The following is a 25,658-nucleotide window of genomic DNA, read 5'->3' as shown; positions in this document are numbered from 1 at the left end:
ATGCAAGTTGCTAAAGTTTCTGTCCTCTATAAGGGCGGGGATAAAAATGACATGAGTAATTATCGCCCCATATCGATTCTTCCTGTATTTTCGAAACCAATAGAAAAGATAATATATTCTCGACTATTAACCTTTTTTGAAAAATATTCTGTGTTGACGGACTCGCAATTCGGTTTCAGAAGGTGTAGGTCTACAGAAACTGCTTTATTAGTACAAAAAGAGACAATATTAGAAAATTTCGAGAGTAAACTTTTAACGTTGGGGATCTTTGTAGATTTCAGTAAAGCATTTGGGTGTTGTATAGTTTCTGGCCTGGGTGGAACCCAAAAAAAAGGGTCCCTCCCCTCAAAAGGGATTAGAGGGGATTATTTCCCTGGACTGCCGCCCCTGGGAAGGGATTAGCATGGATTATGCTCGGACCACTTCTTTGCATAAACCCGAGGCAATCGTCGCGCTCTGATAGGACGTTCGACGCGGAGCTTTGTTAGACCAGTTAGACGCCTTCGATTATATTAAAGAGAAAGGGAAGTGCACGCGTGGATAGACTGGGTGACGGGGGGCCATGGGCGCTTCAAGAAAGCCGGGTGGCAACATGGTGGACAGTGCTGGAAAGGCGGCTTGTCTTGTTTTGGATCGGCAGGAACACTTTGCTACTTCGAGCAGCGAACGGCCGCTAAATTAACCGCTGACGCTACCGTGAGCTAGGATCGCCTCATAACGACTCCGTGAAATTTGGCTTGTCTTGGATTGGCAGAAACACTTTGCTACTTCGAGCAGCGAGCGGCCGCGAAATTAACCGCTGATGCCCAGTGGTTTTCGTGACGATTCGTCCATGTCTCTTCAATCTGCAAAATGCGGTTTGTTTGCTTCGCTTTTCTACGAGCGTACCGATATTGTGAAGCAAGGTACGTTTCTCGGGCTTTGCGTAATCAGGATAAATCGTGTTCTTTTCAATACGCGTCGAGTACGTTGCGCCGACTCCCTCGTGAACCGCGCGCCCGAAAACCACGAGAGGCAAGGTGACCGAACGCCTCGGACCCCAGAACCGCGCGAGACGGCAAAGCCCGCCGAGGAGCCTCTTTGCTCTCCTACCTCTGCGTGTTTTCTCGTACTATGTCGACTTTGCGGAGTAAGAAAAACAAGGGGAAAATAAAAAAAAAATAAAAGTGAAGGGCAACCATACGCGCGTCTCTTCGTTTTATTATTTGTGTCCCCGTCTCGGATTAATGAGTCGTTCTCCGTCTATACTCCGTTTCACCTTATGTTGTACCGCAGAGAAGGCCAGAAGCGCGAGCTCATAGCGTTGGCAGCTGCCCTTGTTGCACGAGAACTTGTACCGTCGAGATGTGCCCTAGAGCAAGGAGCTCGCGCTTGTCTGTTTCACCTAGTGTTGTTCCTGCGGGACAACACTAGGTGAAACAGAGTATAGCCTGCGTTTTTGCCACGAGTTTGTGACGTGTAAGCAACGCAACTCTCCACACAGCTTTTATTTATTTATTTATTTCCGCTGCGGATTTTTTCAATTTTTATTTGTGCCTGGTTCTGCTACTCTTCTGCTCTCGCCTCCCCTCCCCTCCATAAAAGAAAGGCCCACACAATAACGTGTTCCAGTAGCCTGAAGCAAGTCACTCTCCTACTCTTCACCGTTGAAATATTTTAGGCTGTACAACAGTAATATGTGCACACTGAAAAGTAACTTCTTGCTGCAATGTCTGTCGTTGAATATTGGATCACCAGCACAAATATTACTTACCGATGAGTGCCCAGGACAGCTTGAGAGACACCAGTGCACCCTTCAATGGTTCAAACCACTGCTTCATGCACCAGACAGGTGACTGTGGCATAGTGACAAGCACAACCAGGGTGCTTGCTGTTTAATGTCAGAAACACTTTGGAAAATGCAGTTACCACATGACCCTGAAGTTCTAGAGAATCTTAAACCTTGGTGCCGTGCAAAATAACTAAGCTAAAGAAACCGTCAAGGAAGAGTCACAACAGCTGCAACCCACAGGTTCTCGTGACTCCACATACCGGGCCGGGCAGCTGTAAATCAGCGAGCAGGTGTCGTAGAGTAGCTGCCACTGCAAGCGGTGCAGTGTCTCATAAAAAGAAACGGTTGCTGGAGAAAGCTCCCATGAATGCAAAGTCTGTGGTGAGCTTGGAGTAGTGATGGTGATCCTGAAGCAAAAAGGATTCAAGCCGAGCCTGTTCCTGTGTTCCATGACGTATGGCGTCCTCCCCTTACCAGAATTCTTGGCTGTTATTTTCCTTCCTTACGTGTGCGTGCCCCCATCAGCAGCAATAATAATAATTGCACGTTGCTTCAACAGGACGTGCTGATTTCGAGGGGCCTGGTGGCAGAGTGTGTTAGCACACTGCACCTCGCAGTGTGTGGAGCGAAAACTTGCACTAATCGCCCCTGCCCGTTTTGACCTGGATGAGCACTGCACCTACACATGGGCGTGTATTACTGCTATATGAATCATCTTAAAGACTTTGGGCTATCAGTTGTACCGCACTAGTCAAATTTCTCACAGAGAGCGTGACAAAGTGTCGCCATGCGCTGCCAGACCGACCTTCCTTCTTCTCGACAAATAATGTCCAATTTTCTTTGTTCCTGCTAATTTGGCAGTCGAGTAAAAGAGAAAAAAAAAAAACTACTTTTGTGTGTGATGGGAAACGTATAAACCTCTCCATATACCGGGTTTACCAACAGCCACCTGAAAACATCGCACCTCTTCAAGTGTGAAAGAGGCTAGGCCTGCACGCAATCCACTGCACTCTGTTTCACATTAATTTGGGAAACTGTAGAGACTGCGGCGTCTGTGCAAGCCGGAGGAGTCTGCTGTGAAATTAAGACACTTGGGAAGAACATACCCCATGTGCCTAAAGACATTTGATGGTTTTAAAAAGGCATTCATACTTTCAGTCGGCTTGCAAACTGTAGCAAGAATGTTGGTTTGTACCATAGAAGTTTCAATTTCCCCTGCTTGAACTACTAGGAAAATGACTTCAAATTCACAAGAGTGCTGAACGCAACTAAAACACATGGCGGAACGGTGGCCCGAGTCGGCTAGCACGTCTCGGCTCCGGGCATGTGGAGCGAAAGCTCGCGCTGCAGAACCCGGGATCGTGGGCTAAATCCCAGCACTTGCTCATTTCGATCTGGACGAGGATCATACCAGTACGCGTTTGTGTAATCACTACTACATGATGCACGTTAAAGATCCCAGGCTTTCGGTCATACTGCGCTGGCCAAATTCCTCATCTACAGCGGCAAGCTTGGCACCATTCGAGGCAGGCCGACCTTTCGCTGTCTGAACATCCTCAACACAATGCTACTTTTTTTTTAACTGAAACACGTACAAAAGGGAACATGCCTATGACCTTGTACAGTAATGCATTGAACTGTTTGTGAATGCTTGTGATGCACAAACGGGCAAAAGGCAAGAACGAGAGCATGCACATTCACACTGTGGCAGCAAATACACCACAGCAGCCTCCTTTGCCGTTGTTGCCATGGCGGATGGAAGAGCAGGGCAGCGAATGCTGATATGACTGAAAACATTGTAAAAGTTATTGCTTTGCTTTTAATAACAGTCCAAAAAAGTTTAGATTAATAGCTTTTCAAAACAAAGCCACGTTAGCAGTACTTTTTGGAGAAGATGGAACAGTCTGCCGGTGATGGTGAGGAAATGCAGCAAGCAGCCTTTGCCTTTTGCCAAGTTATCGAGAAACACAGTACATATCATTCCACTTGGAGAGAAGACGCACCTTCGAACCAGAGCGCTCAGATGGGACTTTTCCTCAATGCGTCGCCTGCTTTGGGAAACGAGCAGTACAAAACACCCGTTAGCATGCAAAACGGTTCCAAATCTTACATTTCGGCTATTTCAGGTGCAAATATGCAAATTTAGAAGTGTGAGTTAGCGTGCAATGCTATACTCAATGAAGAGATTAAGAGGGCACAATCGCGCAACCATCTCCCGTGCAAACAAAACAGAAAACTGGAAACAAGCACATAAACAATGTGCATGGTCAATCTGCTCTGGCAACAAAACAAAAAAACTTTACACCAATTTGGATCGGAACTCATTGAACCCCCTAACAGCGGAGTCTGAAAAATAAAATAAAATAAAGCACTTGCCAACAATGATTATGCATATTCGACGCATTTCGTCGACGAAAAACAAATCTGCCAGAAACCCGGTGCTTCCTAAACCTTCGAAAAGAAAAACCAAGGTTGCTTACATTATTGTTGATATTTCTGGCAGTGTTATACACCAACTTATAACTTATGTTAACAAACAAACTGGAGCACCCCTAGCGGATGCCACCGGCGCCGCGCATGTGCGACGGAGTGTGGGCAAGAAGCTCGCCGTCGCCCATAAACAAACCATTGAAATGCAATGTTGTTGGCGTCGGTGTGAGTCCTCCTGCCCGTTTTCGCGTTTGAATTGTTGATTCTAGGTCTTCCTGGCAATGCCCGACTACTTGAGCGGCCTCAGCGAAATTACCGAGGCTTGTTGCACCAAAAAACTTTGCGTGGATAATGTGACATGCGGCGATTCATTCTGCATGAACGCCGCAGAATGTATGCTAGAGCATGATTCGTATGATAAGATTTCGCTCGCAATTTTCAGTTGCGACGTCGCCCGGGCTGCAAAAGCATGAATCATAGCTGAAATGGTCGGCGTCAATACTGAAAATCGCAAGCACAATCAGACCAAGTGAACCAGGCATAACAAGTCAGTGACGCCCACTGGTAACAATGATCAACATCTCCTTGTACCTACTGTTTATATCGAGCCTGCTTAACAACCTTCAAACTTCAGTCTCTTGAGGCCTGCACTTCTTATCACAAGTACCAGGCCAACATTCGGTTTACGGGCCGGTGTCGTCTAAAAGAGGAGATGACAGGCAGAAACGTTTGAAAGAGCTCACAACAGTGCGAACGATCGGGCGGCCGTTTAACCTGAAGACGCACTCAGCGTAGTCCGCAGGTGATTTGTACAACTTGACGGTTTTCTGGCGTTCATGTTCATCAAATAAATCTGATGACCACAAGTATCCGTGAACTCAACCCAGAGTGCTTCCCGCCCAAGCAATCGTGGTCCGACAGCGTCTGGTTTTCTTTTTTCACGGCTCATATCCACGTTCTCGGACGAACCGAGCACAAGAAAACTGACGTTCAAAGCTTTCTCGACTCTTTTGGTACAGGCCCAGTCGCAGAGTTCTGACGAGAGAGCAGGTTTTTGTATGGTTCCTTTCAAAACAATGCAGGAATACACGCCTCACATGGGGTACTTTCGCCCACAGCCCCAGACCGAAAGTGCGCCCCACACGCCACCACCGCGGTGTGACGTAACAGAGCCGAGTTTGTGTATACAGAAGAGAGGTGGGGGGACATATAAGTCACATACCTGCCTTTTAGATGTGGCACATGGGACAGAACGCTTGGTACGTTCAGAAGTAAGTTGGATGTGATGAATTATATCCGTAAATAACAATCGCACATTTGTAATTCGAGTGGATGGCCATATTTTTTGTTCCAAACAACCCACCCTGGCAGGCGCTCGACAAGTTGCAGTCGGAGAAGGGTTCATTTGTTACGTCGCTTGCTTCGTATCCCACAGACCACAGGCCACGCTACTTCCAGGCTGGCGCGATTATTGGCTTTGCCACTTGGCGATGCCAGCACGTCACTACTTGGCCCTCTGAGACGCCCCAGGACCGGCCATGACAGCCACGGCTTCGCAGTTGCGTTGAGGTGGACGCGCCAAACTTCCATGGAGCGGCACTGCTCTAGATTGCTGTTTATCTGGTAATCTCATTGCCTATGCTCCATCCCACAAGTTGTCTGCAGCAGGTGCAAAGGCACGAGCACGTTGCTTTCAAACGTGCCATTCTTGCGCAAGTGCTCATGCAAACAAAGCTCACTGCAGTCCCATGCCCCCATGCCCTCGCCTTCGTCTTTGCTGCGCACACCCTGCGAGACCGAGTATAGTCGACATCTATGGCTGGTATCAGCACAATTGAAAGCGCGATAAATCTTAAGCTGTCTCTAGGTTCGTATGCAAGAACAATCGTGCATTTGCGTCAAGGATCGAGGGAACCAACTATGAGTTTTGCAAAGTATACCATCGGAACCATATTGGCCTCTCGCGCAATAGACGTAGTGGCCGGAGGCAGTGCCGCCAGTAGGTGAAATTTCTCTCGACGCAATAATGGAATACCTATGCTAGGTGATTAACGAATGAAAAGAGCAGCAGACAACATACCGAGCCCAAAATAGCCATTCATGCGCTGCGCAAACGAACAACATCACAGAAGCAGTAAGGAGGGGGCTGCTCGATGTTTAGTGCAGCCCACCACGGGGTACAGCTGAAAATGGCGAAATGCCCACACTTGGCTCGTGCCCTCTCCTTCGTTCGCCCTGCCGAATTCCGTGAAATTGCCCAGATGCACATAGACAGCACGGCAATCGGACAACATGGCGCCACCCTGAAAGCCCCAAGTTGAATGATGTATAGCCATTGACAGGTGTCACCACAAAAATAAGAGTTGCAGCTGCTTGCTTTGGCTTCAATGGTACAAGCTGCGCCAACAGCTCCATCGACCTACTTTGCACAGCTAATACAACCAATGCTAGACAATGATACAATTAGATAGCCAAAGCGGTGCAAGTGACAGCACTCCTAAGCCCCATATTTATTGCTGTAGCAGACACATGGGCCATAGTCGCTTGCTGTGTTCGCTACAGTTAGTAATAGCACCCGAACGGCAGCATGGCCTTGCAGTTGTCCCATCTACGGCACAAGCTTCTTGCCTTCAAGAATGCTTTGGAATCTCGTAAGCTTGGAGCATGATGGGGCCTAGAGCCTGTGCAGCCAAAGCACAACGGAAGGTGACGAGCGGGTGCTGGAGGCCTGCCCGCTTACCTACTGTGACACGGGACAGGTTTATGAACCTCCGAAAGGATGAGTTCACATGAAATTCACAACCGTTGCATTGTGGATATCGCATTATTTTTGTGTCTGCACGCAAGGGCAACATTTGAGACGCCACGCAGAGTGCTCGCTCATTGCCCGGCAACATCAACATGACTTTTGAGGCGGTTCGCTAGCTTCCGAGCGGCAGGTCACAGCTGCTGTATTATATTGAGTGGTGCCATCTACCCGAAGTCAATGAAAGTGTTCCCTCCCCGCTTCCCACTCTGCTGTTGGCCGGCGACTGACGAGCCTGACCTTCGACGCCCAAGTCGGTTTTCTCCGGTTTCCCCAATGTGCCCTCAGGGCACATCATAAATCGAGCGATCCGAAGGCGGTGTAGAGCTGAGGAGCAGAACAACTGCGGTAGTTATTTGGCCAAAGTCCAAAAATCGTTTCGTGGCCCCTTTAAAGACCAGTTTTGCTACACACAAGCAATCGAAAGGATACAAACGTTTAGATATGCCCAACTACCTCACATAAGGGTGGGTCCAGGAGCCGCCACTGAGAGCAGAATGGTCGACATCCCGCAGGCCAGCTAGGCTTGATGTTTACAAGATCACGGCCAGTCAATCCGGTTTTGGTGGCGTGTCATCATGTACACAATTTTGTGCTGCACACACGACTGGTTGGATTGTTTTCATCACTACAGAGCACCGCTCGTTAGAGAAATCGAATGGCTCTTCTTAGTGCTTGTACAGTCGGGGACAAGAGTCCCCAGGACGGGCGAGCTGTGGCTGAAACGCATTGCTGTGCCATCTGCCGGCTGGTTGGCTGGTTTCGAGATTACACAGAAGCGCATGCCCGTCCTACTGTGCCTGCAAACATGTGTGTTTTCCCGCTCGTCTGCGGCGCGGCGCCTAACTCGGGATCGGGCGCGTGGTAGGGGCTCGGAGATAGCGCTTACTGACACGGCACCTATAAAGCAAGAAGTCACGGCAGCTCAACTGAGCGATAAACTCGACTGGTTATAAAGCAAGGTGAGCTGACATGGCGAAATGCGGCGCAATGTCGCAGGCGGTATCTCCAGTTTCGGAATGTGTAGCAGACGCTCGTCAGCCGCAAGCGCTATCTTTTGAGGCAGTACCACGTGCCCGATTCCGAGTTAGGCGCCCTGCCACAAAAAGCGGGAAAACACACGTTTGCAGGCACAGTAGAACGCGCATGCGCCTTTGTGTGATCTCAAAACCAGGCGACCCGCCGGCAGACGGCAGAGCAATGCGTTTCAGTCGCAGCTCGCGCGTCCTGGGGACTTTTGTCCCCGGCTGTACAACTCACCGCAGGCAGGTTAACTTTACCCTGCCGAAACATCCATGAAATCTATATGGCAGTTTTTTTGCATTAGCAAACCAACACACCAGTCTGACTGGATTTCGCAAGCAACAAAAGTCTGGCTCCTCTACGAGATGATGATCATCCTTTTGGTGCTCACGGCTTTCAGTGGTGGATAATTGTACGCACTCAAAGATCTGTACACCTTTGATGACTGGTCTTAAAGACTGGAGATCAGGTGGTCGTGGATGTCCGTCGACTCGCAGCCACAGCTCACCGTCTTGGACATGTCACCACTCCCACGCAGACCTCCAACAACATTCTAACTCTCCTTGCAACAGTAGTGGAAACCCCAGCACAAGCACACCGGAGGAGCACTTTCAAGTACAGCACCTTCCACAGGAATACAAGGAAGGCACGCAACCAAACAAAGCAACAAAGCACCTCGGTGATGGCTCACTACCCTTCCTGGAAGAAACAGATTAGTTGCAGGCAGTATGACAGGCACGCCCGTAAGAGACCATGTTGGAATCTAGGCTTCATCACTTTGCTTATGGTAAATTCCCTTCACAGTTCTCGAGCGCTCCCAAAGCGCTCCATTTTGAGCGCACATAGTCCCGCTTGCAGATCTGGCTCGACTTGGTCATCTACCGCTCATCGATTTCTGGCAGCTCCCGCTCATTGGAGCGCCTCCAACTCCGCCGAACTTGATCTACGGGATTTCAGAGATCTACATGCAAGTTGACAGAGCACGCTACGTCATTTCCCCTCCCTCGGCGGTGGCGCATGCGCAACGAGGTCGGTGGGCAGACCGACGGCCGGCTGCGCCGTCGACGGAGTGGCGGAGTTGAGTCGGTCGAGCTGGATCTGCTCGGATGGGTCGGTTGTTTACGCGGGATTGTGACGGCTCGAACGCTTCTACCTCGCTTAGAAAAGGGATGGAAAGCCGGGACAGGAGCGTGACAAATCAGAAGCGCTGACATCTATGATCGTGAGAGGAAGAACAAGAAAAAGAACGGCAGAAAATTGGAAGGAGGCAGATGCAAGGTTAGGCCTGTTCATTTTGCCGCCACTGATTGTTTATTTTTTTTACACTGCATGCCGCAGGCGTTTTCTCGTGCAATAAAGCAAGAACAGATTAGGCAACGACCGTGCCAGTGATGGCTTGTTACCTCTGTGTTTATTAAAGTCGTACCAGCAATCTGAACTCCACCGACGGCAATCGCTGTGCACGCCTTGCCGCTTCAGGGCGGCCGAAAGGTATGCGACGGTGCCGAATGCGGACGTCTTCCTCGTTATTTGTGACATGGGCTCCGTGGTGCGTATAATTTCGCCCGGCCTGTGTTGTGTGTTATTTCTGCAGCTAAGCAGTGAGAGTTGTCACTGGTCGTCGGAAAGATCAGTCGGCTGAGGCGTTGGTCAAGCAGCGGCCATTTTGAACGGCCGAGGGGAGAGCGGGGGGGGAGGGAAGGAGTCCCTCTAAAAAGGCGAGTTCATCTTCCCCTCGTCGTTCCGATGCGGGGCCCACGGAGCGGAATTTTGCCTCCCTCGCGGATTTTGGAAAGCACTCCAGATCTACGAGTGGAATTCACCATTAGTTTGAGAATCCAAAAAATAAACGAATGTGGACAAATGCAGTTTTGTTTTGCTCTTTGTATTTCCTTGAAATCCTCGTAACTAGGAATCGCAGTGAAGAAACAGAAAAGAAGATGAAATTAGACGCAGGGTAATATGCAGCCTCTTATCTTCAACGATATCCGTCGTTCCGCTCTCGCTCCTCAATAGATTGCCGGCAGCTTCCCCGGAGGCGACGCTGACGCTTTCCGGACATGCGGGAAGTAAAACATTTGATCAAAGCAGGGCTCTTTGACAAGGCTGAGTCACATGTTCCTTGCAAAACGAACTTCACTTACTGACGATGTTCTCGAATGCGGACGTCAGAGAGCGCTTTCAAAGCAACAAGCGCACACCTTCTGTGGTGTTACGCGGACAGCACGAACGCGCGCTGCCCCAACAAGCAGTCTCGACAACGCAAACGTTTGTTTCGTTGTGGGATACGACAACAGATTTCATAAAAGAAATACCTCCGCAGGCACGATTTCAGCTACAGCTACAAATCGTGCCAGGTGCGCAGAGAAAGAAACGAACGAGAAGACGTTTCGAGCAAGAGTTATATGAAGAAAGCGATTGTTATTTCTGCATCCTTAAATACTTCTTACTGTACTAATATAGAGATTGCCTGGAAATGCTCGAAAGTTGACCATGGAAGTGAAAGTGAACGTACCGACTCATCTCGCAGCACAGAAGTCGCCATCTTGACATTCCGATTTGGATTTGGATTGGATCGATGAATGGATGATAACGGCTGGTGACCAGTGTTGCCAAGATGCTCTCTTCTTTTCTTTTCTTTTTTTCTGATTGCAATCCAATTTAACTTTTTTTTTTTTTTTTTTTTAGGATTTTTTAGATTCGGCCAGGAAAATTTCTTATCTTACTGGTAGCCTGTCTAAAACGTGTTAAAATTGTTTGTGAAAATTTAAGTGAAAAGTAAACCAGATCATGGCTAAACACCAACTCGCTTACGTTTACGATTTTTGTCCTCGTGGTCTGGAGTTTCATCTTTCCTTCTGTTCATTTTGAACGGAATCATTAGGCTGGATCTGCCCGAAAAACAATTTACGCAGGTCAACAAATAATCTAATGTCTGTTTTTCCCCCGACACGTCGTCAAAATCCCGGGCCCTGGGATTTGGAAGATTCGTTAGGCCTAAGGATTGTTGCCGTACCGCGGCACTCAAGCAGTTGTGGAGTACGGGGATTCAATAAACGCGTTTGTTTCATTGATACGCCTTCCCACGTTTTGGGGACATTTCCTTTTTTGCAACGATCCATGAATATGCATGGCACCCTTGGTTTGAGATAAATAGGTCTGGTTGCGACAACGTGTACGCCGTTACGTTTATGTAGTTTAGTGACACCGAGTTCTGCGTATTGCGAAGACTTGTCCCGGTGACTCTCGTTGCTGTCTGTCCAATCACTCTGATCCAACGCAAGTGTGGTGTCTGAACTAGCCCGCGTATATGATTTTGTCCTGTCATAGCAAAACTCCCTTCACCAGCAAGCTCACTGGATCGCGAAGGCTACGGGTGCGAGATTGCGGCTTTCAAACTGCTTTTGCAGAACAAGCGCTCGCGCTAGAGACACTCTTCAAAGCACGAGCAGATATTGCCGACGACGAAACGTCTCAAGAGCAACCGTTTCATCAAACATCAATGTCTATAAAACGTGGTTTCAGGCCTGCGATTGCACCAAGCCTAATCGGAATGGCCCAGTCCGACAAGGGTTTGGCGACTAGCATGTCGTGGGAAGACGAATGGCCGAGGATAACCGCGTGGTCCACCGACATTCTCTCAAGTGTCGTTCGATGAAACGTCGTAGGCGGAGCTTAATTCGCTAAAACGTCGTTCGATCGATCGGGCGTGTACCTGGCGTACCATACAGATACAAGTTAGACACGATTTTGGAGTTTTGGCGAATCGTTTCCAAATCAAGGATTTGTTAGAAATAACATAAACGGCACAGGCGAGTTAGCTGGTGCAAATTCAACGTTTTGGTAAAACCGAGAGTCTATCTTCGTCTCGGGTGTGCCAAAATGTTTAAAATTTTGTTTTCTCATTTGTAAGGACTGTTACTTTTCTCCTGTGCTTTGGATATCTAGATGGTAATAGTGTGTCCGTGATAGTATGTAGCACATGCACCAACAGAGCAGTTGAAGTTCATTGTCAATTATTGCGCTGCAATACTGCTTCGCACTGCAGTCTTACAGTGTCCTACAAGTTCATTGTACGTATGACTCTACGTAGTACGTACTTAGCACCGTAACCGCCGTAACGTATGCCAGTGCTGATTGCCAGCTACATGGCAAAGAGAAGGTTAGAATATATTGGTGGAAGAGGTCTCAGCATTAAAATCCCTCTAGTATGACCAGCAATTAAGCGCAATCTGGAGGGCAGGAGGGGACAGAGAAATATTGGGACTCCCTCCCATGGCTCCGGCCCGAAGTCCCAACCCTACCCCCCAGTGGGTTTGGCTTGGAAGACCCGAGGGAAAATGGCGAGAGTAATCCCTGGAGAAGGGGAACAAGAGGGACAAAGGACAAACACGAATCTCCAAGCACAGCTAGGTGACTGGTGCGCGACCGAAAAAATCCGCCTTCACTGGCAAGCTCACTGGAGCGAAGGCTTCGGGCGGAAGATTGCGGCTGTCCAACTGCTTTTGGCGAACAAGCGCTCGCGCTAGATATTGATTTTCGATTCTAACCGGTATTCAGTAAATGCGTAGCAGCCACAAACGGAAGTGGATTATATTTCATAAGGGATTTCTTTTGTCCGCTATGTATACACAGCTAATAATAATCACAACAAATCGCAGGTGGGTTCAACTTGTCCGTAGGTGGATGTCCGCGTATAAGACGCACACATAGCAGGTGCGTGTCCGCGTATACGCCGCATAGTGGTATTCGCGTTTTAAGACTTGCCGTTTTTATTTTTCTTAAATTACTGTATGCCGTTAACATTATGTGTTGCCGTAGAAGTAAAGAAAAAAATATGTCCATATTTTTCTTTCTTTTTTTACCTTTCATGGCGTTTCAGCTAACTATGAAGTAATAAATATCAATCAATGTTTGCACCGGATCGCTGAAAGCGAAACTAGTCGCGTTTTATTGAAGACTATTTGCCGCTAACATCACAGGAGCGAATTCAACAGTGAACATGGTGTGGGCTCATGCGTACTGGGTTTCAATAAGTTTTTTTATTATATCACCTGGTGTTATTCGAAGAATGAACTCGGTGAAGCAAGTATATGGCAAAATATACCGACCGGTTTTTACTAGATGTCCTGAATTTATTTGCAGTAAAGGCTGAAAGACCAGTGATGGTTTGCACCTCATTCCTATTGTTTTTATGGCTTCAGACTTTCATTTCAGTTTTATCAACGAGTCTGTTAACGTGAATATTCTCCCGATGGCACATGCGCTAGTTCTGCGGGCGGCTGAGCCGCCGACGTTTTCAACGCCACGTGCAGAGCGAGCCCCGCCGACCACACGATTGCAAGCAGGGCATTGGGCGCTGACATATCTCCGCAGCAATTGCAAGCCTGCCAATGTTACCTTCATGCGCCTGCACGGCTTTCACACATGGGGCACCGAAGACGACGCAAAATATTCGGCGAATATTTTGCGTCGGTTTCTGTGGTGATGCAGTCAAAGGTAGGAGCTAGAGCGTGCGCTCTCGCACCTTGAGCGCCGATAATTACTAGTGCACCCGGCTCCTCGAAGAGCACTTATGTACAACTTCATTCCATACTCAAAAAGTGCAAGGACACGCGCTACCTTTCACTGCATTGCCACAGAAAGTTCACCCCGAGCATAACTTTACGTCGTCCAAACGAGCAAAGAAGTGTGCGTGCGTAAAACAAATAATAATAATAATAAAACCGAATGTCTGCGCATTGCATGAGCTCGAACAGATCGCAAAATAAAATAAGAGACAGTTCGTAGTTAACCTCGAATTTGGCTCATAAAAGCGTACATAGCCGACTACGTACGATTTTGTGAACCAAATTCAGTTGCGGGCACGGCCGGGGCCATGTCCGCAACACTTGCACGAAATATAACACTAACCTATAGGTAGGGTGTGCATTTTCCGGTTTTAACCGAAAAACACCGATAAATATCCGTCGGTGACGCAAATATAAAATCGGTCAAAACCGAAAAACACCGGTGGTCGGATATTTTCGCCCTGGTTAAAACCGGAAAACACCGTTCGTTGCTAGTTTCCGACCTAGCGAAACCCCTTCCCCGTAGAGGTTCGTCAAACGTGTTATCTCGTGGATCCTGCATTCTTCCAGTGTTTATACATGGCTTGCAGGTGGCGTCAGTCCGCCCTCCTTTCTGGGGGTCAAAAGCGTCTAGTGAACGCAGTGGAAGCTAAGCTTTCATACGCCTTTCCCCTATTGTGTCTCCATGGCCCCCTTTTGTGGAAAAATTAACGCAGTAGAGGGTAGGATCTCACGTGCCTTTTCCTCATTGTGTCTGGCCAAGTGATGTCGGTGCAAGCCATGTATTCAGAGGTTGCTGTGGTTCCTGGAAGACACTACCAACGTCCGTGTCGTACAGGAGCGTGCGTTTTCATAATTGCGGGTTGCGAACCGCAAGGAACGTGCTGCCATGACGGCAGCACGTTCCTTGCGTGTAGATGCAAGCATCTACACGCAAGGCATGTATGCTTGCATATACTATAATGCTTTCATCTACTAGACCAAGTGTGAGAAATAGTTGCTACCTAGAGAAGAAGGGTATGAACTATGTCAATAAAATTGGAACCCTCTGTCTGTGATCAATCATTTTTTTTTCACCGATAATCACTGATTTTAGCCTCGCCGTGAGACGTTCTACCGAAATACACCGGTGTTTTGAAAATAAATAAACACCGAAAAACATCCGCCGATTTTTCTCACAAATAAACACCGGAAAGTACACACCCTACCTATAGGCTACAGCGCTGCGCAATAAAATCTCGTGACAAAGCATTTTGTGTACCAGCAAAAGTGAAAACATTACATAGTGATTTGATCGGGCGAAGACACGACCATGAGCGCCCAACGAGCGTCGGCCGGCCGACCAAAACCGAGCAGACGACGTGAGCACGCAAGGGATTGCTTGCTCTCCGGCGTGTATTCAGGCATTGTCCTTAGGACGCCTAGTACATCCTTGACAACGGGTTGGAAAACCCGGTCTTTCGATCAGTAACAACAGCTTAAAATAAGTTGTTTTTTTGTTTGTATGTTTTTTTATCAACGAATTTTCTGAGAAAAAAAATAAATGACCCCTCCGAGGACAATTCTTCGAGCTCGTTAAAACTGCGATTCTCCGTACGCCATACAAAAGAAACAAGGGATTGCATAAGAATTGCCTAGCTAGCGTCCATTTCCACGAGACCTGTATGAGACAGGAGCACTGGACCCAAGCGAATTCCCGACCCGACTTCGTGGAACGTTGGCTTGTTCTTCAACCTGCTAAGTCTATTCCGATTTCCTTTCACATCTCTCTCGCTTTTTATTTCCCAGCTACTTCGCTCGAAGCATTTCCCACACTTTCTTTAAAATAACATTCCTAACTTTTTTTTTTTTCCCCTTTGTTTTGCCTCGTGTTGCATTTGCTCGATTTTCTTTTTTAAGTCGATTGTGATTTCCTTGTCCTTTTACATCTCTCTCGCTTTTAATTTCCCCAGCTACCTCGCTCAAACATTTCTCACTTTCTTTAAAAAAACATTCCTAGTTTTTTTGTTTTTTTTTTCCTTTGTTTTGCCTCATGTTACTTTTGCTTAATTAGCGTTTTATTTCTGTTATCCTTGCGTGCGTTTAGATCGATTGCACTTGTTTCATTGGCTGCATATTGTGTTTTGCAGAGCACTCTTTTATTACTTTCATCATTGTCATCTCGTGTGTAAATTGTAAGGAGGTACTTCCACAGCCGAATAGTCCCTTTCGTTTGCCCATTATCCTAGCTCGCTTGTTGCCATGCCCGCATTTAATTTCAAGCGGTTGTACGAGATAACAGGTGCCGGAGAGGAGGCTGTAATAGCATGGTGCCAGGATAAGAGTCTGTTGCCACAACACATGCCATGCGACGAGTGTGGAGAAAACTGTAGGCTCGCTTTTCGAAGTGAAGGTAAGCCAGTTTGGAGATGTCAGCGAGGCAACCACGACTGGAAGCAGAGTATCACGACGGGTACCTTTTTCGAGGGGTGTCACCTCTCGCTCGGACAGGTGCTCGAAGTACTGTTCGTCATCACTGGCGGTGGAGCCACTATGTCTTCTGTCAAGAGACTTGCCTCTCAGGCCACCAACACCCTCTCCAACAACACCATTGTGGCCTGGACATGGTATTTCAGGGACACCTGCTTCAGGTGGATTGATGAAATATTAACAGCATCGAGACCGCGTATCGGTGGTGTCGGCAAGGTTGTTGAGATTGACGAGGCCTTGGTTGGCAAGCGCAAGTATCACAGGGGACGACTGGTTCCAGGCCAATGGATCCTAGGGATGGTGGAATTGCAGACCGGGCCTGCGGGAGACTGTCGCCGTGGCGGGCCTGTGCGCTTAGAGACAATTCCCAACAATTGCCGCAACGCTGCAACTCTTATTCCACTGATTCAGAAGCATGTGGCACCTGGCACCACCATTATGAGTGACCAGTGGGCAGCGTACAACAGACTTCCTGCTCATCAGTTTAACCATCTGACAGTGAATCACTCCTTGTACTTCGTGGATCCTCGAACCTGGGCAAACACTCAGACTATAGAGTCCCAGTGGCGAGCATTCAAGCGCCACCACTCTCAAGGAGGAGGGAACCCTCACAAAACACTAGGAATGCACCTCTGCGAGTTCATGTGGCGGAGAGAAATGGACCTAAGAGGGAAGGACCCATTCCTCGGGTTCTTGGAAATTGCTGCGGCTGTTTACCCTACAGGACCTGCCAGAATTGGACAGCTGCAGCCGACACCACAGGGCAATGGTGCATTCCGGAGGACTGTGCTGCGTCAACAGCAGCGGCTGAACTCGCCAGGTATACCCTGGAACAACTTTCTCCAGGCCCCTGCAGCCCAGCCCACAGCAGCCCCGCCCACCACGCTACAACCTCAAGCTGCCAGAGCCCAGCCCACAGTAGCCCTCCCAACCCCACCGCAACCTCAAGGCCCCAGAGCCCAGCCCGTAGCAGCCCCACCCACCCCGCTACCTCAAGCCCCCAGAGCCCAGCCCGTGGCAGCCCCACCCCAAGCCTCCTCCACCCCACTACCTCAAGCCCCAAGAGCCCAGCGCGTACCAGCCCCCCCCACCCCACTCCCTCAAGTCCCCAGAGCCCAGCCCGTGGCAGGGCCCCCCACCCCGCTCCCTCAAGTCCCCAGTGCCCAGCCCGTGGCAGCCCCACCCACACCACTACCTCAAGCTGCCACAGCCCAAACCACTGCAGCCCAGGCCACCCCACTACAACCTGAAGCACCCACAGCCCAGCCCATGGCAGCCCAGCTCACTGCAGTCCAGCCCACCCTGCTACAGCCTCAAGCCCTCCCAACCGTGGCAAACACTGTGTACCAGGTACCTATGGGGACATGGAGCCTTGCTGTGCCTGCTATGGGTGCACCAGCTATGGGGGCATGGGGCCTTCCTGTGCACATCCCTCCAAACCAGGTGACAGGAATGCAGTGGCCCATCATCACTCCGTCCCCGCAAGCTGTAATGTTGCCACATGGAGCCCAGACCACAGTTTTCCAGCAGCCTGCTCTCATTCAGAACAGCGCATCGTGGCATCCAGTGCCTGGGGTCCAGCTTGTGCCACAGCAGCCAGCTGGATCACATTTTATGATGGTGACAACCCTGCCCTGGACGTAGATGTAGCCGACACCAGAGAAAAGTTCGGCGAAGACCATTAGCCCGTAGAACTCTCCGGGAGTTACGCATATAGAGTGCTTACGAAACTTTCACGGGACAAATGCTGAGGCTGCTCCGATTTTTTTTTTTCGTGCCCATGCATACTTTGGTGCAAGTGCCAGGACATTTTTTTTTAGTTCCATTATGTCCATACTATACATTAAGTTAAATCACATAAATATGCACTTGTGCTATCATACTTTTCTTCTTTCATTAACATTTATGCCCATGTTCCATATCAGTTTAGTAAGCACTCTACACCGATTGTCTGTGCAGCACATTGCAGAGGAAATGCCACAGACAATGCAGCTGTCCAAACCCGGCACATATCGCAAGACACTTGTGTTTTCCACAGGACCTTGCAGCTGAGGAGCGCAGCAAAGGGCTGGAGGGCACGCGCATTAGAAGGCCAGAGATGCATCCATGTCCCGCTGTCGCTCCAAGGCTTTAGGAAACTTTACCACGGAGTGTCACCCTGTAGAGAACCTTCTCCAGGAGTTTTCACGCATGTACCAAGAGCATTATTGTTAGCTGGAACAAGCAATTTCCGGTTTTTCTCTTTAACTGAAAGGCTTTCATCAAAACCTCTGGTGTGGGTAAAAGTGCTCATCTAGGGATTCAGCTAAGTTTTTAATGTTTGATCCCCGCCAAAACTCCTTCAAAGCAAAACAAGAAAGAGTGCCAATGACCTGTTTGTGCTAACAGTGTCATGCAGTGTATGTCACATCAGCGTGGCCCGTCCACTGGTTAAATGTGCAGCGTATAGCAGCAGAAGCCGCAGCTGTCCAAACCCGGCACGTATCGCAACAAGACACTTGTGTTTTCCACAGGACCTTGCAGCTGAGGAGCGCAGCAAAGGGCTGGAGAGCACGCGCATTAGAAGGCCAGAGATGCATCCATGTCCCGCTGTCGCTCCAAGGCCTTAGGAAACTTTACCACGGAGTGTCACCCTGTAGAGAACCTTCTCCAGGAGTTTTCACGCATGTACCAAGAGCATTATTGTTAGCTGGAACAAGCAATTTCCGGTTTTTCTCTTTAACTGAAAGGCTTTCATCAAAACCTCTGGTGTGGGTAAAAGTGCTCATCTAGGGATTCAGCTAAGCTTTTAATGTTTGCTCCCCGCCAAAACTCCTTCAAAGCAAAACATGAAAGAGTGCCAATGACCTGTTTGTGGTAACAGTGTCATGCAGTGTATGTCACATCAGCGTGGCCCGTCCACTGGTTAAATGTGCAGCGTATAGCAGCAGAAGCCGCGGCTGTCCAAACCCGGCACGTATCGCAACAAGACACTTGTGTTTTCCACAGGACCTTGCAGCTGAGGAGCGCAGCAAAGGGCTGGAGAGCACGCGCATTAGAAGGCCAGAGATGCATCCATGTCCCGCTGTCGCTCCAAGGCCTTAGGAAACTTTACCACGGAGTGTCACCCTGTAGAGAACATTCTCCAGGAGTTTTCACGGATGTACAACAATTGTCCACACAATCTGCGAAAAAGAAAATGCAACTTCTTCCCTTCCTCCAGTGTTTTCCATTTCTACGTGATGCAGTGGTGATAAAATGGTTAAAGTGCAGGCGAGCTGGTGTAAGTTATACATGATGATTGAAAACCTGAGACTGTAGTTTGAAAAAAGGAAAAACGTGAAGTAGAAGGAAAATGGGACAGACGTCTCAATTTGAGACGTTGTCTGTCTCTTTTTCCTTCTACTTCACGTTTTTCCTTTTTTCAAACCACAGTCTCAGGTTTTCAATCATCATGCAGTGGTGATAATTTTGTTTTTACTTTTCTCAGGTCTTTTATGCTGCTCACTTTTGGGAAGATGCCCAGCAGACATATCCTTTGTCAAATAGTCGCCTCTAACCTCTTTCCCAGACCAAAGACTGGCCTTGCCAGATCAATCAGATTTTTCTCTCGGCAGAACCTGCCTGCTAGAGAGCGCGTATCCCAGGTGGCGGATAGGGATGCTTTTATCACAACAGAGACCTGCTTCTCTGTGATTTTAGTCACCTGTAAAAAGTTCTTGCTGAAAATCTATATGGTATTAGCGCACACTTGGAGAGTAGAGGAAAAAGCGCTACTCGCAACATTTACTGAGATGAAAAAAAGGCTCTTGCTCCTCTTCATCTCAGTAAATACAGTTGTGAGTAGCACTCTTTCCAGTATCTTCTCTCTATGTGTGCGCTAATACCATTTTAGATGTTTAATTAACAACTAGCCCAATTATCAACCCTTTAACTTGTTGAAAAAATGCAATGCCAGCATTGCTGAATACCATAAGTGACTAACAAAGGAGCACTGGAAGGCTTGTGTGATAAGAGTGGTGCTTGCACCCGCGGACCAACAGGAATCTAAGTTTTTGGCAGTATCCATTGCACCAATTGATTCAACTAATAAATCAAATCTGCAAAAATTGTTTTATTAGAAATAAACAAACTGTTTACCATCACTATGCTAAAGCAATGTTTCTGCTATTCATCTTCTAGGGTTCAAGCATGTTGCTCCACTGATCAACATGGTTAGAATGTTGCCAAGGTTAACGGCCGAGTGTGAAAGCATGCACGACTGTCAAAAGGACTGGTGCAGCATAACTGTAATATTCAGTTCGTTTTACATTATTTAAACATTATTCTCAATAGTAATCACAAGCTATGTTGAAGTACCGTGCCTAGGTTCAAAATCGTACAGCCTTTGGATGGTCTCGCCGAGTAACTTGACAACTATCCCAGTGGTACCAACGATCAAGCCATCATACCTGGTCGACAACGTCTATGGTGTCTGTCAACCGGAAACGTCACCAAGCGACTACCTGGACGCATGGCCACTTAAGCCCGCCAGTCAGCGGGGAAAGTTGGGGCATGGCATTGTATTGGAAATAACGATGTCAACCCCTTTCTTTGTCGTTCAGCTGATGCTGACAGCTGCATATGCATCAACGATGCCTGGTCATCTTCAAGAATGCTATCTCAACTGCGACGGCCTTTGGATCATCTCGCCGAGTGACCCGACAACTATCCCAGTAGTCCTGACGATCAAGCCACCACACTTGGTCGACAACATGTATAGTGTTTGACAACCTGGAGCGTCGCAGATCGGCTATCGGGACACATGGCTACAGGGACAATGAAGAGGATTTAGAAACTTCATTTGACGATTGAAATAGGCTTCAGGCATGATCCAGGCAAAGTAGACAGTTTTAGCCCGAACCAATGCATCTGAGTTGCACAAATTAATGAAACAGGTTTGAGAAAAAAACAACCGCACCTCCACATGGTGAATGATGTTGATTGGGGCGAAGCTCTGGTGGTGATTGTCTGCGTAGACGGTGAGCCACAGCATGCCGAACCTTTTGTTCGTTTTCATCCATGTCGCGCTGCGGTCAAATGCTCAAACGCGTATATAACCACGTTCCATACCACACATTCTCTTTCTGACATGGATGAAACAAACAAAAGGCTTGGCATGCTGCGGCTCAGCGTCTACGCAGACAAGCACCACCAGAGCTTCTCCCCAATCAACATCATTCACCAAGTGGAGATGCGGTTGTTTTTTTCTTTTTTTCCCTACACGAGCAAGGCAGCACGTGCTCGTAAGCACGTGCTGCCTTGTCCGTAGGCAGCACGTGCTGCCTACGGACATGGCTAGCCCCTAAGGAGCTTCGGCCTTAAAATCGTACCCGGAGTGATGCCAGCGTAGCTTTGAGCACACAACAAACAAGATGAAAGCGACCTCCTACCTTCTCGTTTAGCATGATGTAAGAGCATGACGTAAGAGTGTGACATCATGCGAGGTCAACCACTCTCACATGACATAACTCGGACAGTTAGTTTCAGTATCGCCAACTTAATAGCAGGTGCAGAAATAAGCATCACAAAATTCTGCAAAAACCTGAGTGACATTCGTATTCATTGTCCCTTTAAGCTCGTCAGTCAGCGGGGCCAGTTGAGCAATGGCATTGCATTGTACAACGTACAGGTTAGTTACAATCCTGATTCTCGCTGCTACCTAAGTAATGACTCCTGTTTGATTGGGGCACTACAACGTTTGTGAGTGTTCATGCTCGTCTGCTTGTGTTCTCGGCACAGATTGCTCATGCTGCTTATCCTAGCCTTACTAGTTCTTCTGTTACAAAGATAGACAAAACAATCTCTCTTCGGGCTTTAAACTAAAAGATTTTGAGTGCGCCGTGGCGGAACACTTAATGAGCTCCGTCCGCTCAGCTCGAAATAAACCGTTTTTGTTTGCTCGGTCTCGAAATGAAACATTAAAAACCAACTTTGATAAGCTGCACATCAATGATATGTGCTATCAACATAATGTTACCTCCGACTCCATTATGGAAGTCTTTAGATAGATTCCTAACGTCGCACCTTCTCACCCAGCTGTGCATGCACAGCAGTTTTAAGTTTGCTACATTTACTTACATACGCAGCATTATGCCTAAGTGTGATGAATTAAGTGCATTAATTTGTGACAACAACTCTAGCACTGTTATTCTAAAGGAATCCTGGCTGAAACCCGAAATAAACGACAGCGAAATGTTTTCTCATGAATAACAGTTTGACGTTTATTGATGGAATAAAAAAATGTCTACTAATTTTGTGTTCAAGAATGGTCCTAACCTAGAGGCCGTGTTTACGTATGTAAGCACCAAAAAAAAAAAAAAAAAGGGACAAGAAAATAGACAAGAGCCCTTGTCTGTCTATTTTCTTGTCCCTCAATCGCAAGTAACAACAAGATTAATGTGTGTGAAATCTCTTATATTTAAAAAAAATATGAGAGATCACAAAAATGCCATGTTTAAAGGGCAGACAAGTATTTTTTGCAACTTGTATAACTATAGTCATATACCTTGTAACAGAACCTTGACAGTTGCATTCTACACGCCTCGGAGCATAAGCATGGCAAATTTGGTTGGGATGGGACTATATGAAGTACAAAAATTCTTGCAGACAAACTTGGGAGATGACTGAAAACAACAAAAGGAGAAAAACACGTTTGAATGTTATTGTGGTTCTGTAATAGTAAAAGAGCAGCCTAGTTGACATGAAATCTGACCACAATGTGTGCCAGGGCTTTTCAGGATGGCAGAGAAGTTTAGAATTGTCCCGCATCATACGTGGCTCCTTCACGGTTTATGCGAGCAGCGTTCTGAACACGAGCCCGCTCCACCATTCGGCGGCAATGGGATCTTGCTTCAGCAGTTTTGTTGGCGGTCATGCTGGCAATGCGTTTCTTGTCGTACCCATTGCAGAGCGTGATGAGTTCCTTAGACGGGAGCATGCCAAGCTCCTGTAGCACCTGCTCGAAGTTTGTGTGTCCCTTGTTGAACCATAAGGTTGCAATAGCAGTGGCCATCTCCTCGACAGTGCACGAAGCAAACCTCGTCTTTGGGCACAGCATCCAGATCTTGCAACTGAGCGACTCGAGCAGCATTCGAGTCTTCCCTTGTTAGCAGCGGGACAGCAGCTTTTCCTTAATCAGCCACTTGTAGATGGGCAGTATGGCTTTGGCCTGAGCAGCTGTGAGGATCAGAGTGTGTGGCGGTGCTGCTTCACCCAGGGCTTGTGCTCTCTTGTGCTTGCAACAGGAACATTCCCCGTCTAAACAGAACATGTGGCTGCTGGCAAGATCAGTAGAGCAGGAGTGAAAATAAGATGCCCAGATAGCAGAAAACACTCCTCGGACACTTCCTCTGTTACTGGTGGTGGCGATCCGGAAATAGCTCTGCAGCTTCTGGATAGTTCCATCATCGAGCTTTCGTCCCCGTGGCAGTGGCGTTTTGAGCTTCCGGAGTCCAGTGTCCAATCGCTTTGCCACATGGTTTGTCCAGTCTTCTTTCACAATGGGGGTAGTCCCATAGAAGTTTGCCTCAGACACTGCAGCATACGCCTTGCTGTCTTCGTCACTGAGGAATGTCGTGAATTGGAGAGGGTCTTCTGCCAGATCCTTGTTGCAGCTTCTGTTTCCATAGCATGGGATGAGCCGTCAGTGTTTTTCTCACCCACCAACTTGTGGAAGGCTTGCCAGACCTCCTCCTCTCCTTCATTCTTGCGCCTGCTGCAGCTCTGACAGTACTTCGGTGTCTAAGCAGAGTCCCGTGTCAACAGATATTTCTGTGCCAACGCCATTATGACTCTTGTGTCCTCTCTTTCGCCATGTACCGTCAAACATAACGGCTAGCTGAGTAGCGTCCACCTCTTCTGCTGTCATCTTCTTGGTCAATTCCAGGTTCACTGCAGCAGCTTTCGTTGCAACAAGATGCTTATTTTTTTTTTTTTCAGCAAAGGTTTTGTCGTGCATGGGCTTCCGCAGACCAAGAAGTACACAAAACCGCGAAAGTTGTATGTGTCACTCTTTGATTGCGTGCGCAGCAACCACTGCCTTGACATTCACGGCATAACTGTCCCGGGAACTGCTGTTTACGGTCTCGCCACATAGCTCCGTTCTCGGCCGCAGAGGCACACCTCGAAGAATAGGTCAACGAAAGCATGGATGTAGGGCACACGTCATTCTGGCACGTGGGGACAGCAACACCCGACGTCGCGCGACCAGTGACTGGAAGGCAGGGTCCAAGCATTGTTTTCTCACGGCCGTTGCTTTCAGGAGTGAGTGCTTGATTAGCTCACAAAGTAACTTCCGCCGCGCAAAAACGTGGTTTCGTTTCACAGCACGACGGCATGGCTGGTACCCGGCACGCTAACGTCGGGGCGTCCGCACGCACCCGCGTCTATCGTTGAAAATATTTTTTAAAAAAAAGACGCAAGACGAGACCCATGAGGGCGCAAAACGCGAGATGACGGCAAAACCATACAAGCGGCCGCTTGCGCCACATAACACACGCATGCTGTTACGGTACCTAGTTTTGGTTTTGAAAGGCGACCAAAATTAATTTTTTGGCGCAGGCTTGGCGCAGATTACCCATATTTCGGCAAAAATGTAGCAGGGTTAGCCCCTTGGCGCAGTTTGGCGCAGCAATCACATCACTGCAATGGCAGGGCCACAATTGCATCACGTGATTTAAAAGGCCAGCAGCGATGCACATTTGCAGCGGGGAAAAAGCATTTATTTCTAATTACTTGCAACCAGAATACAAAACTATTGATGAGTTTTGAAGTGAAAACGGCTAGGCCTACGTGCCGAAATAAACACGATGGTAGGCGACGCCGTGATCCAAAGAATCATGCGCTCGAAAATGGCTCATATTTGCACTGCTTCCCATCACGACAAGGGCTTCAATCTCATATCTGAAAACATTTCGCTATGATATATGGTCTTGATTTCTTTATGCACAAAAGACAAAGGTTCAAAAGATAATAAAACACTAGAAAATGCAATATATATATTTTTTTAAAAACTTGCCATTTTTTTTTACTTGCACATTTTGTTAAAACATGCACAACACTATAGCCAGTTACAGGTTAAGAAGGTGGCGGCAAATGCCCCTCAAAGGGAATCATATATCCCTCCGCCACCTTCGCATACAATAGCGTCCCATCTTTTCCATGACGACGTGGCCAACGCGCGAGGAGGGTTTTGCCTTTCTGTACCATATTTGCTTTATCTTTTGACTTTGACTTAGCACTGTGGAAGCCATGAGAGGGAGATTAGAGTTTTCCCCCTCCGATGGAAACAAATACGACATTCGGGGGTTAGCTTCCCCTCCGATGGATACAAAGGCTGCCTTCAGGGGCTGGGTTCCCCCTCCAATGAATACAAAGGTCGCTTTCTTAAAAAGTGGGATCGGAGACAAAGTGGAATCCATTGAAGCGGAACAAGGAGAGTTTCCAGTGAGCTCTTCTCTCGACTGCGGAGAGATTTGAAACGGGCGCATCACACTTGTCGGAGGAGCTTCTTCTACCTTCTTGACTTGTAACCGACTATAGGCAGATGTCAAAGATTCATAGAGCAATA

At 48.0% G+C, this 25,658-nt stretch overlaps 1 pseudogene; it reads right to left on the bottom strand.

Moving 5' to 3' along the window:
• Window positions 1-22,841: 22,841 nt before the first annotated feature.
• On the bottom strand, window positions 22,842-23,716 carry LOC121047733 (annotated as a pseudogene).
• Between the last annotated feature and the right edge of the window lie 1,942 nt (window positions 23,717-25,658).

Source organism: Ixodes scapularis, unplaced genomic scaffold, assembly GCF_016920785.2.
Source record: "Ixodes scapularis isolate PalLabHiFi unplaced genomic scaffold, ASM1692078v2 PGA_scaffold4__175_contigs__length_147842914, whole genome shotgun sequence".
NCBI lineage: Eukaryota > Metazoa > Arthropoda > Arachnida > Ixodida > Ixodidae > Ixodes > Ixodes scapularis.
This window is presented reverse-complemented; position numbering and strand designations above follow the sequence as displayed.